Source organism: Dipodomys spectabilis, unplaced genomic scaffold (assembly GCF_019054845.1).
Source record: "Dipodomys spectabilis isolate Male_0828 unplaced genomic scaffold, ASM1905484v1 ptg000043l, whole genome shotgun sequence".
Taxonomy (NCBI): Eukaryota; Metazoa; Chordata; class Mammalia; order Rodentia; family Heteromyidae; genus Dipodomys; species Dipodomys spectabilis.
The window spans coordinates 14,609,155-14,630,000 of record NW_024870720.1 but is presented as its reverse complement, the minus strand read 5'-3'; the positions used below and the strand labels follow the sequence as shown (position 1 = coordinate 14,630,000).

The window sequence follows — 20,846 nt, the reverse complement described above, 5'->3', positions numbered from 1 at the left end:
TGGCAAGAGAATTCAGACAAGATGAGAACATAAGTAAAGGTGATAGGACAGTTTATTAGGAAAGAAGTATGGCAGAGAAAGAGAGCACAAGGCCTAGCCATGCCATAAGAAGACAATACTTCAGTCCTTTTCCATCATATTGTCTCATCTGTTATCCCAAAGCTTGGTTTTGGGATAAATAATGAGAATTGAAGTCTTTAAAGATGGCTTTCTGATTTATGGATCTCCGTTTTGCTTCCTGAAAGGGCGTGATGTTGAAGATTTACCATCCTGTCTTTATTTCCTCTTTTGTTTTGTCCTTTTTGTTTCCTCATTCTTTTGTCACCCCTCCCACCAATTGATTGTGAGGCTGGTTTTGGTTTACCAGCTTATCCTGTCATCTGCAAGGTCTATGGGCCACAATTCCCTGATTGGCTGTTTTGCCGCTAATTCATATCATTTTCATAGTAAAGTAGGCAGTATGCTGCCAGAAGGTGGAGGTTGTCCACCTCCAGTTCCAAAAGGACTTTGTGTGTTGAGCTGGATATTGAACTACAGGAAGAAACTAGGCCTAGTCAGTGGGTAGGAAAAGAAAGCCTTTCACATGGTATAAACCCATTGACAAAATTATTTGGTGTGGCTAGAGAGGTGGAATGCCTACCAGTACTGACAGAAAAAGAAGTGGTGTAACCCAGACTCAAAGAAACGTAAGTCCCATGGTTTCCTTTATCTGCAATAACTGGTATATGTCTAGGACAAGCAGAAGAGGTCACAAGCTATATACAAATGACCAGATAACCTGATGCTAAGCAAAATGAACCCCAAGATAGGGACACAAGAGATTTTATCTTTCTTATTGTTCTTTTTAAAGTACTTATAATGTACTATGTAATCTTTTTTGTTTCTTTGTATGTTCTTCCCTCCTGGTACAACCCCTGTTGTCACTGTATTTGATTTCTGTGTCCTGCATCTTGTATATAGTTTTTCTAATTTGGGGAGGGGAAAGGAAATAACAAAATGCTGAAATAAGGATACAGGATGACCCATTGTAACAATGAGATGTACAAGATAGTATGTTGAAAATGAACTTTACAACTTTGCGGGGGGGGGGGGGGGGAGGGGGAAATGGGAGGAATGGGGGGGAGGGAGGAGTTAGGGAGGGATGGTAGGAGGAAAAAAGGAGGTTATAACAATGCTTGATAGGAAATGGACTCATTACCTTTCTCATGTAATTGTAACTCCTCTGTACAGTACCTTGACAATAAAAAATATATTTTAAAATTTTTTTAAAAAGAAAAAGAGGTGGTTTGGTTGTCACCAAAGCTTTGGAAATCAACAGTTTTCATCAGTAAAGGGATCGCTGGGTGAGTTTAGCATCCCAGGGAAGGGCAATTGTGACAAGTTCCTCAGGGAAAAGCCTCTTTTTTCACCTATTATATGTCACTAGAACCTAAGGGGTGCTGGGTAAAGTTTGGTGGTTGGCCAACTTTATTCCTGGCCTTGAGTAAAATTTGCTCTGTGTCTCCTACACATCCATGGAGATGGAGATTAAGATCCTTTCCTGTATTTTTCTTCTAACACTAACACATTCTCATTGTGAATTCTGCCCACTTGGGACCCAGCTAGAATACTGGCACTCATCTAGTGAATGGTTTTATAGTACAGCCCAGGACTCTCATGCCACATGTCTTTAAGAGCTAGGCAGGAATTGTTTAAAAATGTTGACTCATTTCAGTATCAAATGAAAGGATATGGTGAGACCTCTGGCTGACTGCAAAATGAATGTATGTGTGTGTGTGTGTGAGTATGTGTGTGTGTGTGTGTGTGTGTGTGTGTGTGTGTGTGTGTGCATTCCTATTCCAGCACTCATGAGCTTGAATACCTGACTATGCATATATGCATACGTAATCACATCTAATATAGTCCATTATCTGTATAATGCCTATGGGCATGCAGATTCAATTCCAAACAGCAACCGTGGCTTCAGCCCTACAGATCATTTGTGAGTGCCAGGTTTGACCTTCAGGACCAATAGCTTATGACTTTGGGCATTACCTCTTTTTAAACATGTCCTTCGCCACCTGTTGCCTTGAGCCATAGGAAAGTGAATTCAACAGAAGAAGCCTAAAATCAAAGTATTTGGTTACAGTCTATAAGAGTTTAGGGGCTGGGAAGGTGGCTCAGTGGTAGAGTGCTTGCCTTGCATGCCTGAGGCCTTGGATTCGATTCCCCAGCACCACATAAGTAAAAAGAAAAAAGCCAGAAGTGGCGCTGTGGCTCAAGTGGTAGAGTGCTAGCCTTGAGCTGAAGAGCTGAGAGACAGTGCCCAGGCCCAGAGTTCAGGCCCCACGACCAGACCCCCCCCAAAAAAGAGTTTAGAATGCTCCCTGACTCTGCCAAGCATGAGCCAGAGATTAATAAAAGGCAAAGCTTTCTTTCCCCAACAGCCCTTGCCCTAATCCCCTGGCTCTTTTTCTGAATTGCCTTGTCCTAAAGAGAAATTAGCCAAGAAACTTACTCATGTTTCTAAGCCAATGTTAGACTCCAGCACGTAGGGACCTGAAGGTGAAGTTGTTAGCACAAAGTAGGTTCTGAAGACTACTCACAGCAGAATTAGGAGCTAGGCTTGTTTTAAAATGCAGATACCTAGTAAAGTTAAAATCTTGAGGGGTGGGACTGTGGTTCCCATTGCTCCCATCATTGAGATCTCAGGTGACAAAAATAGGTTCTACATTTCCAATGCTGTCTGATCTCCTCAGGTGAGTCTTCTGATGCTCCTTTGGTCCTCGCTGAGGTGTCAATCCCTACTTCCCTGTTGACAGTCATCTCCTTTCTACATGTCCCCCATACACTGTGCTGTGTGTGCATCATCATGAACTTTCGTGTCATTCCACTCCACCTGGTGAGTGTGCTGGAGAACCTGGGAGGTGTCAATGCCAAGTACGGATTGAAGTGGAACTGAATAAGATGAGATTGTTTTATAGCTTGGCAATTTGTGACAAGGAAGACCTTTTGTTGTTGTTGTTGTGTGTGTGTGTGTTTGTGTTTTACCATAGAAGGGGATGTTATCCCACTCAGAAAGATCCAGACCAGTCTGTTGCTGGTTGAGAACACAGTTCTGTGCTTGAGGAATGAAGTTGTTGGTGATCTGCTGTGACTTTCATCATGTGTCTTTAAATATTTAGTTTAGAAAATCTCCCAGGAGAAAATCTGGGAACTTGGAAGGGTGATACCTACATTTTATTATCTGCACAGCAAACCCTTGAGAGCCATTGGCAGAAAATCGAAAAGGTTTATTTCCAATTGCCTCCACGTTTAAAATGAACAGTCCCTCTCAGCCTTGGGAATATTTTTCAGCATCCTAGGCTTGGTGGTGGCTGTGACCTGCCGATGTATAGAGAGCAGACGCTGAGTGAGCATGGAGCCGGCACACAGAATGTGAGGACTGTGCTTTTCCATCCTCTGCTTAAAATGACACAGTTATCAACCAGACAGCTTGGCATGGTTGCCAGAGGGACATATACCCCAAAACTAATACTAATGCTACTGCTTAACTGTGTCATTATTATTATTATCATTATTATTAAGGAAACTAGGAAATGACAGCTCTCTTTCTCTAACTTAGAGTCCAATAAGTAATTTTGTTAGTAGCATCATTACAGTATTCCTGCCAGAATCTGGAGAAAAGTTATACCTTTTTTTTTTTTAACCCTGATTCCTTTGAGACAGTACTTCTCAATAGCAACGTCTTCTTCCCACTGGAGTTTTGTACTCCAGGAAACTGAAAATAAGTGATTCAGATTTTGCAACCTGAATCATTTAGGGCTGTGGAGTGTTGAGGCCTCTCATAGAAACTGCCAAGAGCAGGAGGAGGAGGAGGGAGGTTGGAGGAAAGCTGTGTGTGTGTCCTTCCTGCACACTGGGGTCACCCCAGGAGTCAGGGACACAGATCACCCACTAAGGGCCTTAGGAACAAGGACCCACCACTCACATCTCCCTAGGAGAACATTTCTCAAAACATGCTGTAAAGCACACAGTGATCAGTGTGCCGACTTCTATAATGAGGACATTACTTCGGGGCTCATGGGCCAGAGCGAGCCTTCAATTAAACCCAGCTGGGCATCCTGGGATTTCAAGCAACAAGATTGCTTGCCTTGATTTTGCATCTCTCATTAGGTGGTCTAGCTTTTCCACTACTCTTTCTTAGGTCAAGGTCTTCTAGCAAAACTAGCCATCAGGCTTTTTTCTTTTCTCTCTAGTTGGCTTTATCCAGACTGAGGCCAGGTGTTGGGCCTTGAACCACATAATCAGGTCTGCGTTCTCCCCCCCCCCCCCATTGTGGGACTTGAACTCTAGGCCTGGGCGCTGTCCCTCAGCTCTTCAGCTCAAGGCGAGCGCTCTACCACTTGAGCCACAGCACCACTTCCACTTCCAGTTTTCTGAGTGGTTTATTGGAGATAAGAATCTCATGGTCTTTCCTGCCCTGACTGGCTTTGAACCGCAATTCTCAGATCTCAGCCTCCTGAATAGCTAGGATTACAGGCATGAGCCACTGGCACCCAGCAAGGGCTGCATCTTTTTAAAAGCATTTTGCTAATGGTGATGGCATAGTGTTGTCTAGACTATAGAGTAAGGGGAGAACTTGGCACTCTGAAAGTTCAAAAAGGAAAAAAGAAAAAAAAAATGCCACTGATCTCTTGCTTTTTTTTTCTTGTCATGTTGTAAAGCTCATTAGCCAGTTTGGATTCAAAGCCAAAAGGAAGGAGGTAGAGTTTACAGAGGAAATAGGGTGAAGTAGAAAAATCATATTCAAACAGCAATGAGGACCAGTTCTGGTGGGGGCAAAGCCAGGCTCATTTGGGTTTTACTCTGAAGATCTTTAAGCATTTCATGTATTCACAGAGCCATTTCTGGTGTGTTTTGTAAAGGAAATGAAAATAACCAGATCCTGACCCATTTATACCAGACTCATCAAAATTCAGCTTTGTGATGAGCCTTTGATGTCCAAAGAGCATTGGGACCCTGCTTTATGCTCTTACTTCTCCTTGATAATCAACAAGCTCTCTTTGGCCAGCAGTGAAGTAATTCCAGTTTCAAATTATTCACTGTCTCATGTAGGACATCTCCCTTGGAAAACTGCTGCCCAATGAAAACTCAGCAGTTTTAAGAGTTCACGCTAATGCATGGCAAATTGTTTGATTTTTCTAGTTACATGAGTATGTCAGATGACTGAGAGGCAAAGTTGGAGTTTTTTAAAAATCTCACTGATTAATGTTTGGTTGGTTTTTCTTCTCATTTTAGCTCATGATAATGGAAATGTTCAAACGGTTCTAAAGTAAGGAGGAGTACAGTGAATTTCCATGTATCTTATACTCACTGTCAGACAACTGAGAATTGTTGATAATTAATCATTCATGTCTAGTCTTGTTTCATGGATATTTCCTTGAATTATGTTGAAGCACACCTCAGACAGCACATTGTTTAATATATAAATGTTTAATATTGTAATCTCTAGAAGACAGCCTTTTATTTCTTAGAAGAATCTGCCTATGTAGACTGGGCTGTACAACCCAGCATGGCCTCAGGCTCTCTAATTCATTTGAACATGTTAATAGCCCTCCTAAGTGCTGGGGTTATATATAATGTATATAATATCTATATGTTTAGTTCTAGGTTCCATATATGGCTTATTCTAGTACAATGTTTTTCAGTTCCATCCATCTGCCTACAAAATGTAATGTTATGGCTTCTTTATGGCTGAATGATGTTCCATTAAAAATCTGTTTCTTAGTCAGGTGCTGGTGGCTCATTTCTGTAATCCTAGCTACTCAGGAGGCTAAGATCTGAGGATCATGGTTCAAAGCCAGCCCAGGCAGGAAAATTCATGAGACTCTTATTAATCACAGAAAAAGCCAGATGTGGCACTGTGGTGCAAGTGGTAAAATACTACCCTTGAGCAAAAGGAGCCCAGGGACAGTGTCCAAGCCCAGAGTTCAAGCCCCAGGACTGGGAAAAAAAAAATCCCTTTCTTTATCTGTTCCTTGGTTGATAGGCATGTGGGCTGATACCATTGCTTAGGTACTATGAAGAGTGATTCAATAAACATGGATGTGCAAGTGTCTCTACTGTATGCTGACTTACATTCCCAAAGAGCTAATCTTTCTGAAATGTGACCACAGAACATATTAATATCATACCAATGCCGGGCGCCAGTGGCTCACACCTGTCATCCTAGCTACTCAGGAGGCTGAGATCTGAGGATCACGGTTCAAAGCCAGCCCAGGCAGAAAACTCCGTGAGACTCTTATCTCCAATAAACCACTAGAAGACTGGAAGTGGCGCTGTGGCTCAAGTGGTGGAGTGCTAGCCTTGAGCTGAAGAGCTGAGGGACAGCACCCAGGCCCAGAGTTCAAGCCCCATAACCGACAAAAAAAAAAAAAAAAAAAGAATATCATACCAAAAACAAGTAATTATAATTTCTTAATATCAAATACCCAGCCAGTTCAAAAACCTCATTTTTGTCTCATTATTTTCTTTATCACAGTTTGCTTTGCTTTAGTTGTTGTATTTTCTTAAGTCTCTTTTCTCCCTCTTCCTCCAAATGATACAAGAGTTCTTGAGATGAGTGTGGCAAAATACACTTTTGGCAAATTCCAAATTCTAGACTAGTAACTGGAAAAGAAAAGAAAGCAATAATTTAAATTTACTATTTATATTAAGGGAAATATTAAGAAGAAAAGATCTCAAACGTTCAATACTAAATAAAGACTTTTTGCATTTAACTTTGACTTGGTATCCGTTGAATAGTGTTCTGTTTTGGTTTTGCTTTGTTTGAGACAGTGTCTTGCTATGTAGCCAAAGCTATCCTTAAACTTGTGGTCTTCCTGCCTCAGCCTTCTGAGCGTGACAGCCATTATGACCAGCCAATTTGGGTGTTTTTAATGACCAGGAATTTCTAGGAGGTAGAGAGGATGAACAGTAAAACATCTTCTTTTTAGGGGGATAATCTCCCCAATTTTCAGTCAACACATCAAGAAGGGAGTTTGTACCTATGCCTGTACATATGTATTTGCATAGAATTATATATAGTTGCCTATACATATATAATCAATTGTATATTCATATGAATAGTCATGCATATCATATGTGCATTATATGTATTATATTTCTAGTTATCTACATGCATGCATTAATCTATATACTACTACATTCATATATTTGTTATTGAACATGCACACACAAAAAACATTTGTAAAGGTAGGAAAGTTGCTAGAGTGTTAGCGCCATCCCCGCTTCTCCCATGCCTTAGTCACCACTGCTGGAGAAATGAACTCTCTGAACTCCTTGGCATCAGAACACAACATTTTCAAAGTTACCAGAGGATGCTTTCTCATTGACAGTCTGTGGGATTTCTCTAGGAAGGAAGGTGCAGGAGATGGCCTATATTTTCAGGCCAAATCAAACTTATGGAAGCACCCTTTCCTCTTAGTCATATTCCATTCTCAGAGAGAGAGGAAAGGGATGATTCCTTTGTGTTCTCCCTGACTGTGTTCTCTGAGGCCCACCACCCCCAGCCATATCTCTGTCATAAACATAACAGTAGTCTTGGGAGGAGCCAGCTTGGCCAAACCTGAAACACTGAGCATTTTTAAATACACATTCATGAAGAAAAGATGCTGTCACACGTTGTAGGTCTCCTCTTTGATTTTTACAGGTACCAGGAGTCTTGAACTGTAATCACAGATCTCATAGAAACCCTGCTCTCTGCCCAAGCTTTTATAAGTCAGCTTCCCCTTTCTTCTTGAATCTGTTTTCTTGATCTTGTAGGTTTCCCTAGAGAAGCAGCCCTAACAGGCTTGGTGCCCTTCTAAACCCAACCCCTGGTGGGCCTGGTACCCTTCTAAGCCTAACCCATGGTGGGCCTGGTACCTCTCTAAACCTTTTTGTTTTTGTTCTCCTTTTATAGACACAGAGTTAGATATCTTCCAGATTTCCTGCACCCTCTTCTCACCTTCTTCCTTTATTAGCAGCTCTACCCAGAACTTGAGGGGAGAAGAATAGAGACCGTGACTGAGGCCAATTGTTACTCCAACATCCATAATCAAGTAGCCTTCAACAGAAGGCTGCAGTGAGGCAACTTGAGCAAGTAACCAGGCACACTGAAGTCAGGCGGACGCAAAGTTCTCTTTTTTTTGGTCAGTTGTGGGGTTTGAACTCAGGGCCTGGGTTTTGTTCCTAAGCTCTGTTGGTCAAGGCTCTACCACTTTGAGCCACAGCTCCACCTCTGGCGTTTGAGTGGTTAATTGGAGATAAGAGTCTCAGGTGGATTTTTCTGCCTGGGCTGGCTTCAAACCATGATCCTCAGCTCTCAGCCTCCTGAGTAGCTAGGATTACAGGCAACTAGTACCCAGCTCAAAGTTGTTTACATAGTCTCTGTTAGCTGGGTAATTTGGGGCAAGTTACTTAACATCTCTGAGATTTTCTCATCTAAAAGTGGGTAATAATACTTCATAGGTGGTACTGAATAACATACGAAGTATTTACTACATACCAGTACCTAAGAACCTCTTAAATTGTGGGTAAGGGCTATAGTTATAAGAACATATTTCATCAAGCTCAGCCAAGCTTTTAACAGCTCTGAAAGCAGACTGCATTAAAAAAAAATGGCACTAGATTTTTATTTTTTGGTGGTCTGTAAAATGAGAGCCGCTCTCATAATAGACAGAGTTTAATTTGATGACATTTGCTAAGAACTAAACTGCACCCCCAACAAGCATGGTGAACTGAGATCAGAAAAGTAAAATTATTGAGCTCACATTCATTCTCTTCTTCCCATTCTCCCTGAAGAGGCAGGTAAGTGATTTACCTGAGCTGAGGCAGAGGTGGCTAGCATCTTAGGGTGTAGTCAGAGAGAAGTCTGAGTCATTTGTCAGCAGGCCAGGGTCACCCAGGCGTGCAGCTCTGCTTTGACATTCAAGGAGTCCTTCCTTTATCTGCCCCCACCCCCAAGAGTCACTGCTCTGCTATTTGGCTCCTGACACTGTAGCTTGACACTGCAGGCTCTACTTCCTTTTTCCTGGAAAGCTTCTCGCTTCCTCTATTGGAAGAGGAAGACTCAACCTAGCACATGATTGGTTGATGGAGTCCATGTATCAGAAGCTATTTACAGGAGGCCTGGGGGGGGGGGGGGTGATCTAGTCCTTTTATAGAAGAATAAACCAAGGAAGAGCAACTTATCCAAATAATTCAGCCCTACCTATGTGACCTTGAACTGGTCCTGACATTGTGTTGAGAATAATGATGCATCCATTAGTGTATGAAATGTATCCCCAGGAAGCAGTAAAACCGCTATCATTGCTAAAATTCTCAACAGCTTTAGGTAAAGCAATGCCAGAGGTGTAACTTACTGAGCCATGTGACCTTGCAGGGATTGAGCATCCTGGTCCTCTGCTAGAGTCCTAGGCATGCTCAGAGCATGGCATCATGGGACTTCCTTGGTGGCTTCTGTACAAAAAGAACCTAGGGTCATTGGCCTGCAACAAAGCTTTATCTCAGAGTAGGACATTGCAAGATTTAACATAATTCTTAGCATTTCTGACACAAGACTGGCAGAAGAAGGGTAGTGTTCTGTTTTAAAGCAGTTCCAAGCTTCATCTTGTCACTAAAAAAAAAAAAAATGTGGCTGCTGAAACCATTTAGATGTGAATACAAACCCTGGGCATATCTCTAACTAACTAGATCACCTGGAGTAGATTATTTAACCTCAGCGAAGCCTGAAATATCTCATCTTAATGTTAATGGTAATGCCTACCTCATGGCGCAAGAGTTAGATACACTATACACAAAGCACTTAGTAGACACCTGGAATGGTATAAGTGTGCTATAAAATGATTAGCCTTGGTGATGTTAAAAAAGTGACCTCAGTTGAACCTTACTGCAAATGCAGAGAACCTTGTCTTACTGAGGAGAAAACCAAGATGTAGTGAAGTTACAGAAGTACCTCAGTGATCCAGACAGCTTGGAATGCAGGCATCCTGATACCAGGACCCACCTCTACCCCCAATTGCATCTCTTTTGGTTGTCATGGTGATGGTGATGTTGCTATATGTTTTCCAGGTTATATATAATTCCAGACAGGTGAGAGGACTGACAGGCATTCTGAGCCAGACAAGTGATTTCCATATAGAGCCACTGTTTGGGGTAGAATTTGTGGGTAGTTTCTCTGGCCAGTTAGAATTAAGTTACAGATGGCACTTTCTATTTTATGCAGTTATTTTTGCATTGAAGTAGGCATAAGAAAACAAACTACCAGAGGTCTCAAAGATGCTCATTAAAGTAGTCAGCCCAAAACTGTTTCAGCTTCATGAGCTAACTGATGATAGATTTCAACGGATCAAAGGGATGTTTTTATACATGCATCTGGAATAATACCTCCCTCTTAGCCACCATTCTTAGTTCTTATAGAAATGCATCTGCTCACCAGCAGTGTGGAAGTCTCTCCTTTCTGAGCTATAAACCCTGTGGTATCTTTAGGAATATACAGTATGACTGTATGAATGTGAGCTTACCCAGACAGATGCTGGCCCTGCAGCTTATCAGGGAGTATAAGGAGGCCTGAAAGACCATGCAGAGCCCATTACAATGCCTGGCACATGAGCATCACCCAGCTATGTTCATTATTTGTATTTCCACCTTTACTACTCTGTAAACTAATTTCTCACTCTCCTTCCCCTGTGCACTTTTTCTCTTTAGGAACGATTCCCCTGGCATTGGGCAGTGAGGTTAGTGTCTCATTACTTTGAACATTTTTCTGAGATTCTCATCTTTGGGCCTCCTTGGGTTCTACTTGGGACAACAGTGCAATTCCTCAAGGAATTAGAATTTTGTGTGTGTGTGTGTGTGTGTGTGTGTGTGTGTGTGTGTGTGTGTGTGTGTGTGTGTGTGTCCCACACACTGGTCTTGGAGCTTGAACTTAGAGCACTGTCCCTGAGCTTCTTTTTGCTCAAGGCTAGAGCTTAACCACTTGAGCCACAGCTTCACTTCCAGCTTTTTTGGTAGTTTAATGGAAATAAAAGTCTCCCAAATTCTCCTGCCTGGGCTGGCTTTGAATCACGATCCTCAGATCTGAGCTTCTTGAGTAGCTAGGATTACAGATGTAATCATCCAGCCTAGAATTAGAATTTCTTTAACATCATTCAAGAGTTATGAGTCTTCAACAAGTGCTGATTTTCCATGAAATCTCCCAACACTTAGAATCTATTTTGGAGGCTTGAAAAGTCCAATGACACCTAGATAGGTTGGTATCTGGGCCTCAGAATAAAACAAGGAGGTTAAGGGGACTAAGGAAATAAAGGGTTTCTTGAATTACAAGATAACTAATTTGGTCAATTTGATTTTTTTTTAATTTGCCCACTTCATTCTTTTAGTGTCTTTTTTTTTCATACTAGAGTTTGAACTCAACTCTGGCCTTGCTCTTGCTAAGCAGATACCCTACCATTTAAGTCATGCCTCCAGTCCTTTAGTTATTTTTCAGATAAGATCTCATGTTTATGCTGGAGGCTGGCCTTGGATTTCAATCCTCCTGCCTCCTGTGTAGGTCTTCCCAGGATTCTTTTGGTTAGTGAGTGAGAGCTACTGTGGGCTGCATCCTTCTGCTTTCACCTTCGATGGAGTGTTCTAGAAGAGGAGGGGAGGGAAAGGGTAGGTTAATCACTGATTAGATATCACTTTTCTCACATGCTCTGAACATGGAGTTGCAATGCAAATGGGCTCCCTTGCCATCCACATCCCTGCTCAGTGAGAAATCAGGTTTAACTTCCTCATCTTTAAATTGTTACTTTCCAAATTTCTCCAGCTTGTCGCTTGCTATGGTTTTAGTAGATTCTCTCTAATTACAGATGTGCCTGTGGCTAACCTAGTTTATGTTGTTGTTATTATTATTCCTGTCCATTGCGGCTTTCCTTACCTGGTGTCATCCTTACATTTTGCAACGTTCACTCCCACACAATCAATTGGTTGATCCAGATCAAATGATGGTGGGTAGTTAAGGCCTGACTGGGCTTGACACCATACTTCTTTGGGATCTTCATCCATTTTCAGTAACAGTCACCTCTCTTGGGATCTTTGGATCAATAGTCTTGCCCCAAACACAATTTGTTCACTTCACAATTCCTTCTCCAATCTCTTTATAGTCTTAATTTCAATAAAAACAGTCATGTATATTGGTCTTCAAAATAATTTCATAAACTCAGTAGTGGAAATTTAAATGCAAATTGTTCTCTGTTTATTCATTCCTGGATTTCTTTCTTTCTTTCTTTCTTCCTTTCTTTGTCGGTCATGGGGCTTGAATTCTGGACCTGGGCACTGTCCTTCAGCTATTTAGCTCAAGGCAAATGTTCTACCATTTGAGCCACAGCACTACTTCCAGTTTGCTGGTAGTTAATTGGAGATAAGAGTCTCATGGAGTTTCTTGCCCAGGCTGGCTCTGAACGGTAATCCTCATTATCTCAGCCTCCTGAGTAGCTAGGAATACAGGCTCTTGGCTCATTCCTGGATTTCTGAATATTTTCATTTTCCTGCCCTAATATTACACCCTGTCTCTTTTTTTGGGGGGGGGAGTGTTGGTGGTGGGGCTAGAACTCTGGGCTTGGTGCTGTCCCTGAGCAATTCAGTTTAAGGTGAGCACTCTACTACTTGAGCCATAGCACCACTTTCTCCACAGTATCTTAAACCAACAATTCTATCTATCCTGCACTAATTTTCTCCTGTCTCTTCCTTCTGTGTTCTTTCTATATCATTATCACACATTGTTGGTCCTTTTCCAATTGTCTGACATTCCTCCTGAGTGCAGGGTAATTTTCAGCAATAATTATTCATACACACACACACAGTTGTTCAGTAAGCATAATAGTCAAATTCTTTTATTCCTTAGGGCCATGTGTCATCTGGTGCAGCTGATTTATGCATGTTCATGTTTGCCAGATAGTTTTTTACTTAATTTTCTTGTCCAAATGCATTGGTATGAGTTTGTAATTCTCCAGTATAAAAGTATTAAATTCAAAACTATGCTTTTGAAAGAGTTTACTATTTCAGGGCTTTAATGTTTACATTTCAGTGTTTGCTTCTTGGAGAGTTTTTATTTCAGTGTTTGCTCTTGCTTTTCACCAGCATCCAAAATAGGCTAGCTGGACTATTGGTTTTCATGACCTGGAATGAGTTTATGGATTTTAAAGCTATTGCTAACATGTTTTGTTTCAACTCATATATTTTCCTTTTGCTGAGTTTATTTGATACAGTTTATTGTCATAGCCTCTAATTGTACTTGTCTCAAGTATTCCAATCTGTTCACTGATTCTAAGGGTTTCTGATGAGATACCTACCCTTTTCCACTTGATATAGTTAGAAACTGGAATAAAATATGGGGGCTGGGAAGATGGCTCAGTGGTAGAGCGCTTGCCTTGCATGCCTGAGGCCCTGGGTTCAATTCCTCAGCACCACATAAGCAAAAAGAAAAAAAAAAAGCTGGAAGTGGTGCTGTGGCTCAAGTGGTAGAGGGCTAGCCTTGAGCTGAAGAGCTGAGGGACAGCACATAGGCCCAGAGTTCAGGCCCCACGACCGGCAAAGAAACTGGAATAAAATGTGATGAGGAGAGGAAAGGAAAAAACAAAATGCTTAAGCAGGGATACAGGTTGACCCATTGTAACAATGAGATGTACAAGACACTGTTGGAAACAAACTTTACAACTTCAGTGGAGGTGGGAGGGAAGGGATGGTATGGGAAAAACAAAGGAGGAGGCAACAATGCTCGATAGGAAATGTACTCATTACCTTGCTCATGTAACTATACCCACTCTGTACGATATTTTTACAATTTAAAAATGTACAAAAAAATAAAATAAAGAAATATGAACTATGAATTTCTTTAGAAAAAATGAACAATAGAATTGCTAGTCAGACCTATGAAATTATGAAGGCTCTTAAAGCTAAGAACTTTCCACTATGTAAATAGTTTTTGGCATTAATTATTCACCCTTCCCCAGAGAATCAGTGTTATTCAATCCAACCTCTTTAGTGTGACATGACCTTGCCAAGTCCACATGATTGTACAGAGAATTTGCTAAAGTTTATCCAGTTGCCAAGGTATCGAACTAAATTAATCCCTCCACCCACCCACTGGAGAATCCTGAAATCATATCATACATTCTGGCTAGTTATTTTTAGAACTAAAGCCAATGCCCTCATTTTTCTGAAGACAAATGTATGACCCCAATATATGAGGCTGCTTCAATCTGTGACCACTCTGAGCCATGACTGCTTTCCAAAACTCCCACTCATCTCTTATGCTTGGGCTGGCTTTGAACCTCAATCTTGGATCTCCTGGGTAGCTAACATTACAGGCATGAGCCACCCAACACTGGGCTAATAATTCCTAAGATGTTTACAAGATACTGTGGCACTTGGCTTTGGGGTTACGGTTGGTATGCATTCAAGGGACACCTCATTGTTGTGTATTGTTAGCAAGCACAGGATGGTTGTCATGCCATTTTGCTTCATTCAAATAGTATTACACTTGGCATTGATTAATAGCCTGAGCAAAAACAACTGGAGCAATGGAAAATACTAAATTTCTGGCTCTAAATATGTGGCCAGTGTCCCCTTGAAAACTGATGACAGCTGGGGGGAGGGAGGAAGGAGAAGGATTGGGATTAGGGGGGGAGGGGGGAGGCTGGGAAGGGATGTGAAGGATAAACAAAGGAGGAGGCTGCAATGCTTGGTAAGAAATGTACACATTATCCTGCCCATGTAACTGTAACTCCTCTGTACAGTATGTTCACAAATAAAATAAAATTAAATTAAAAAAAAAAAAAAAACAAAAAAAAAAAAACTGATGACAGTAGAAATCAAATCCTAATTAAAGCTGATTCCTAAGAACAGCCTGGCTAAGATAGACACCTTAGATCTTACAAGAAGCCAATTTCTGCCCTCTGAAAGCATATTTGGAAAATAATGCAGTGGGCAGCATCTTGGTTAGCGGAGGTTTTAGTCAACAACAGTACTGACATTGAGACTCCTGGGGTTTAACCTAACAAATTAGGACTGAGTCATTTTCTGCAAACAAAAGAATATTCTTATGAATCATGTGCTCATATAATTAGAACAGACATTTCAGAGTTCTAAAATGTTCTCAAAAGCTTAAAATTCCTACACAGGAGTGGGCGACACTAGGGAACATCTGAGCATTTTATCAACCTAGGCCTAATTCAATAGGCAAATATACCTACAAATGTTCCTGTTCTTGTCACAGAGAGTAAAATAACATTCACACTTTTGAAGATTTTGTGTGATTAGAAGGCCAAAGGATGGGAAATATTGCAAGAGATCTAGGAAGGGGACACAGGGACAGCTCTGTAGTCCAGACTTTGGCATTGGGCATGTGACTCTCTAGTTGGTAGGGGGTCTTCATGTTTCTCTTAGTGCCCAGGGGAGCCCTTAGCTGGTATGGTTGTACCATGAGCACTTTTGCATGTTGTGGTGTACCACAAACACCTTTGATGTAGTGGGCTGATCACACAGTGATTGGATTGTAGTCAGAAAATCTAACTCAGGCCTGGTGCTGTTGGCTCACACCTGTAATATCAGTTACTCAGGAAGCTGATATCTTAGGATCACAGTTCAAAGACAGCCTGGATCTGAAAGTCTGTGAGACCCTTATCACCAATTAACCATCAGAAAACTGGAAGTGGGGCTGTGGCTCAAAGTGATAGAGCACTAGCTTTGAGCAAAAAAGCTCAGGAACAGTGTCCAGGCCCCGAGTTCAAACCCCACAACTGATGAGGGAGTGTGGATCTAACTCCGTTAAGACAAACAAGTTCTCTTTCTGGACCCTCTTCTTCAACCAGTTGGATCTTCTGGACCTGGCCATGTAAGGTTGTCTGCACATGAATGTTCACTGGCTGTTTGGCTTGGTTTTTTTCTTTTTTCCGATTGCTTCCAGAAGTTACAGAACATTCTGTCTTTGTTGAGGGTCTTCAATTACCTTTTTTTTCTCTCTCTCTTCTACCCCCAAGGGGCTCTTGTTCCAATGTGTTCATGTTTCGTCTTTCTTGGCCATAAAAATAATGAGAATGGACACTACTGGCTGCTCGAGTTTAAATCTGTACATGGTGTCCCCAGTGAGCTGAACACCTGTGTGTCTGAAGGCTGTTTCAATCACAGCTTTTGGATCAAAGATGAATCAAATGAGACAGGGCTACCTGGGGAAGAGGTTTTATTTTAACCCAACATGTGCCGTGACACCAGGCTGAAGCTGTCAGAGGGAGCAAGCTGATTGACTTTGATTTTTCCAAAATTTAAGCTGACTCAGATGAATAGTATCTGAGGTTCATGGGATTAAGTATGCTCTCAGAGATGAACTAATGCAGTCAGAAAAGCATAGGGGTTCCAGTCCCACACCCCACCTCACATGGTCTGCCTGCTTCCTCATTGTGTTCTCTGTGAAGTCAGTGGAACCCTGCGTAATCATGTAATAAAATTAAAAAAAAAAATTAAAAACACCTTTGCAAGGACAGCTATGGTAGGAAGCCAAAGACACTGAACTACAGGGGGGTTTCTGTGGCTGAGTATCTGGACTTCAGGCTTGCCTACCTTCTGCTAGGTCTTCCCTGGCCATTTGAGGAGAAGTACTACCTGTCCCTAAGAGTGATCCTGATGTCCACCTACCTATGTAGACCTGCCCCCTTCCTGTCTTCTGGGTTTTGTGTTTGAGAGTGGGTTTTTTTTGTTTTGTTTTGTTTTTTTGCTTTTTTTGGGGGGGGGGGGGTCCGGTCGTGGGGCCTGAACTCTGGGCCTGGGCGCTGTCCCTCAGCTCTTCAGCTCAAGGCTAGCACTCTACCACTTGAGCCACAATGCCACTTTTGGCTTTTTTCTTTTTGCTTATGTGGTGCTGAGGAATCAAACCCAGGGCCTCTGGCATGCAAGGCAAGCGCTCTACCACTGAGCCACCTTCCCAGCCCTTGAGAGTGTTTTTTAGTTAGCGTTTGTGTGATGTTGGTGGTGGTGGTGGTGGCTGTGGTAGTATTGGAACTTGAACTCAAATCCTTGTACTTGTTAGGCATCCTACCTCCATTTTCCTACCTCTGCCTCCCGCCTAGTTAGGATTATAGGCATACACTAACACTCCTGACCTACTGTTGATATTACATATATGTGTGTGTATGAATATATGTGTGTGTATATATATATATATATATATATATATGAATGAGGACAGAGTGAAACTTTACTTTGTGTTCTCTACTATTTCATATTCAGAATGGGCTTCATTAGAGAAAAACAGCTATTGACAGCAGCCACACTACTCAGCTGACCTCCATCTAGGGACACGAGCCCAGCTCATCCCATGCCATTTCCTGTAAAGAAGGAACTGAGTGGATTAGAATATTTATGAGGAAGGAATTCTGCCCACTGAAATTTGTGTTTCTGCTGTCAGTGACAAACACATTCCCTTCCTTGCTGTGTTGCAGGATGTGGTTAGTAAGGCTGCCCCGGAACCCTTTGCAATCTGCTGTATGTTTGACTCCATAAAAGGGTTCATGTAAGTTGACTGTCTTTTTTTTTTTTTCTAACTGCCTCCATCTTTACCATAGATTTTAGGGAGAGATCAATGTTGACAGGAAAATTACTTCCTGCATTACCACCCTAAGATTCAGAAACAGACTTAGAGGTGAGTGTTCACATAATGTCATGAATAATGCTTGGGCTATGTATAAAACAATAAACACAAAGATAGGTTTTCCTTTGTAATCAGAAGGTGATCACTCTTAACAAGTGTTAGAGATATTTGGAATAGAGAAAAAATACTTGGGCTGGAGCAGAAAATCCACACTGATGTTGATATTTATATGAGGTAATAAGTGCAGTTTGTTATAGCTTTTGTATTGTTTCATTAGATATTTGCAGCACTAGATATATATAGAATTAAGAGGAAGAGCATCAGCTATTTTAGAAACACAAAAGAGTGATTTGTTGTGATTGTGTTGGTGAGGCATTTAGAACAAAGAAGCTGTGTCACTTCAGCATTGATAAATTTCTTTATAACGAGATATTAGACTGTGGCTGAGAATGTGGCTTAGTGGTAGAATGCTTGCCTAGCATGCATGAAACCCTGGGTTTGATTCCTCAGTATCACATAAACAGCAAAGTCTGGAAGTGGTGCTGTGGCTCAAGTGGTAGAGCACTAGCCTTGAGCACAAGAAGCTCAGGGGCAGTGCCACAGGATTGGCAAAAAAAAAAAGAAAGAAAGAAAGAGAGAGAGAGAGAGAGAGAGAGAGAGGGAGGGAGGGAGGGAGGAAGGAAGGAAGGGGGGAGGGAGGGAAGGAAGGAGGGAGAGAGGGAGGAAGGAAGGAAGGAAGACTAGACTGGGAATGTGGTGGCCCTGAGATAAAATCCAGAATTGATACAGCTGTGCTGCCAAACACACTTTAAGATGTGCTTTTGTTGGGGGAGAATGAGGGGAGGGGTGGCACTGTCCAAAAAGAAATGTACTTATTACCTGACTTACGTGACTGTAACCCCTCTAATCAACACCTTTATAAGAATTTAGAAGAAATTAAAATGTGCTTTTGTAGGAAGTACTGTTTTCTAGGGTGAAGATCATGAAAAAAGAGGAACCTTGTAGTTAGAATTGTGTGTAGCCTGGGCACTTTTGAGATCCCTTCTGGATACTTTATTATGACTTTTTTTTTTTTTTGGTCAGTCGTGGGGCTTGAACTCCGAGCGTGGGTGCTGTCCCTGCACTTTTCAGCTCAAGGCAAGCACTCTACCACTTGAGCCACAGTGACACTTCTGGTTTTCTTGTAGTTTATTGGAGATCAGAGTCTCACGGACATTCCTGCCCAGGCTGGCTTTGAACCACAATCCTCAGATCTCAGCCTCCTGAGTAGCTAGGATTACAGGTGTGAGACACCGGCGCCCAGCTTATTATGACTATTTTTAAGAATTCCTTAGGAGACGCCTTCAGTGGTTGTGGCTTTGTGTTTGGCGCTCTCTTCCAGGAATGTGCAGTGAGAGGCTTCAGTCATAGGAAGAAGTCCTCTTATTTGGCATTTCTGGGGGGTTCCCACTAGGAGCTTGGACTCACTTGCACTTGAGAATATAGGAGGTGCATTCACTGACCTTGGGCATTCATTTTGTGGGGAAAACGCCTTCATTTACTCTCTACCCATTTCCTCATGGAAAGAAAGAAAACTCTTCCACCCTGCCATGGGATATACCTCATAAAACAATGGCAAGGCAACTACAAGATGCTGTAATATGCTGATTAAAGAAATATACCAGGGCTGGGAAGATGGCTCAGTGGTAGAGTGCGTGCCTCACATGCATGAGGCCCTGGGTTTGATTCCTCAGCACCACATAAACAGAAAAGGCCAAAAATGGCATTGTGGCTCAAGTGGTAGAGCACTAGCCTTGAGCTGAAGAGCTCAGTGACAGCATCCAGGCCCAGAGTTCAAGCCCCATGACTGGGAAAGAAAGGGAGGGAGGGAGGGAGAGAGGGAGGAAGGGAGGAAGGAAGGAAGGAAGGAAGAAAGAAAGAAAGAAAGAAAGAGAGAAAGAAAGAGGAGAAAGAGAGAGAGAGAGAAAGAGGAGAGAGAGAGAGAGAGAGAGAGAGAGAGAGAGAGAGAGAGAGAGAGAGAAGCAGGTGTTCCCACTTAGCTATTCAGAGGCTGAGAGCTAAGGATCATGAATTGAAGCCAGCCCAGGGCAGAAAAGTCCATGAGACTCTTATCTCCAATTAACCACCAAAAACTGGAAGTGAAGCTGTGGCTCACATGATAGAGTACCAGCTTTGAATAAAAGAGCTAAGGGACAGTGCCAAAGCCCTGAATTCACGTCCCACTATTATCATTAATGCAAAACAAAAACAAAAAGGTAGAAAAACTTCAGGTCAGGGTCATGTGATGAATCCACAAAACTTAACTGTTGATGAAGTCCCTGAACACCTCTCAGAAATACCATGCTTAATTAAGTATAATACTTTGGTATTTGAGCTCTTCATGTCTAAAATGGGGTGACAGTGTCCTAGTCAACATTGTCAGGTCATGCTATACGAAAGGTAAAAGTAACAGTGGCTCTGGCCAATGTGGTCATAAACTGAGCCAGTAGGTAAATGAGGAAGAGAGGAAAAAGGTATGGTAATGAATGAAGAGAAGGAGAATGGGGTGTGGGGGTGAGAACATAAACACAGCATATTCATGGAGAAAAATGGTAGAAGTAATCATAAAAATAATTAATGTCCCATTTCATTACAACATAATGAGCCAATTTGTTTTACTAGATTGATTTCTTATGTGCCCTTGTAGGTAAGCAGAGTAAAATAATTTGCAATTCTTGGCCAAATGGCAATACTTCTCTTGTGGCAACATTAACATTCAGAGTCTTATGTCATGGAAATAATAACATATCGAGAGAAAGTCAATGATTACAAAATTTGCAAAACAGACAGAAGGAGTCATGCCTCAAGCAACCCAAACAGAACCTAATTAAGCAATGCTAGAAAAAATATTGGTGGGCCTCACACATCTTTGATTTATGCCTTGTGTTCTTAGAACAACACAAGACTAAGTCTTAAAATTCTGATTCAGATATATTTTTTAAAAAAAGCTCATTTCTGTGCTCTTCAGATTCCTTCCAGCCATAGGGATTCATTCCAAGAAATGAAATGACAGACACTTCCATCAACTCTGTGACAGCAGGAAAGCATTTTCATGGAACAAGCCAAGGCTCCCAGTTTCCTTCCTTCTGCCTCCATGTAGTCATTTCTTCCCATTTCAGTTCCCTAGAAGGCCTCTTCCCAGAACTTTTCTCAATGA

At 41.8% G+C, this 20,846-nt stretch overlaps 1 protein-coding gene across 2 annotated transcripts in view; it reads left to right on the top strand.

Annotated features, from left to right (window-relative positions):
• Positions 1-20,846, top strand: part of Lnx1 (ligand of numb-protein X 1) — a 108,084-nt gene that overhangs the window by 28,638 nt on the left and 58,600 nt on the right. The window lies entirely within an intron of this gene.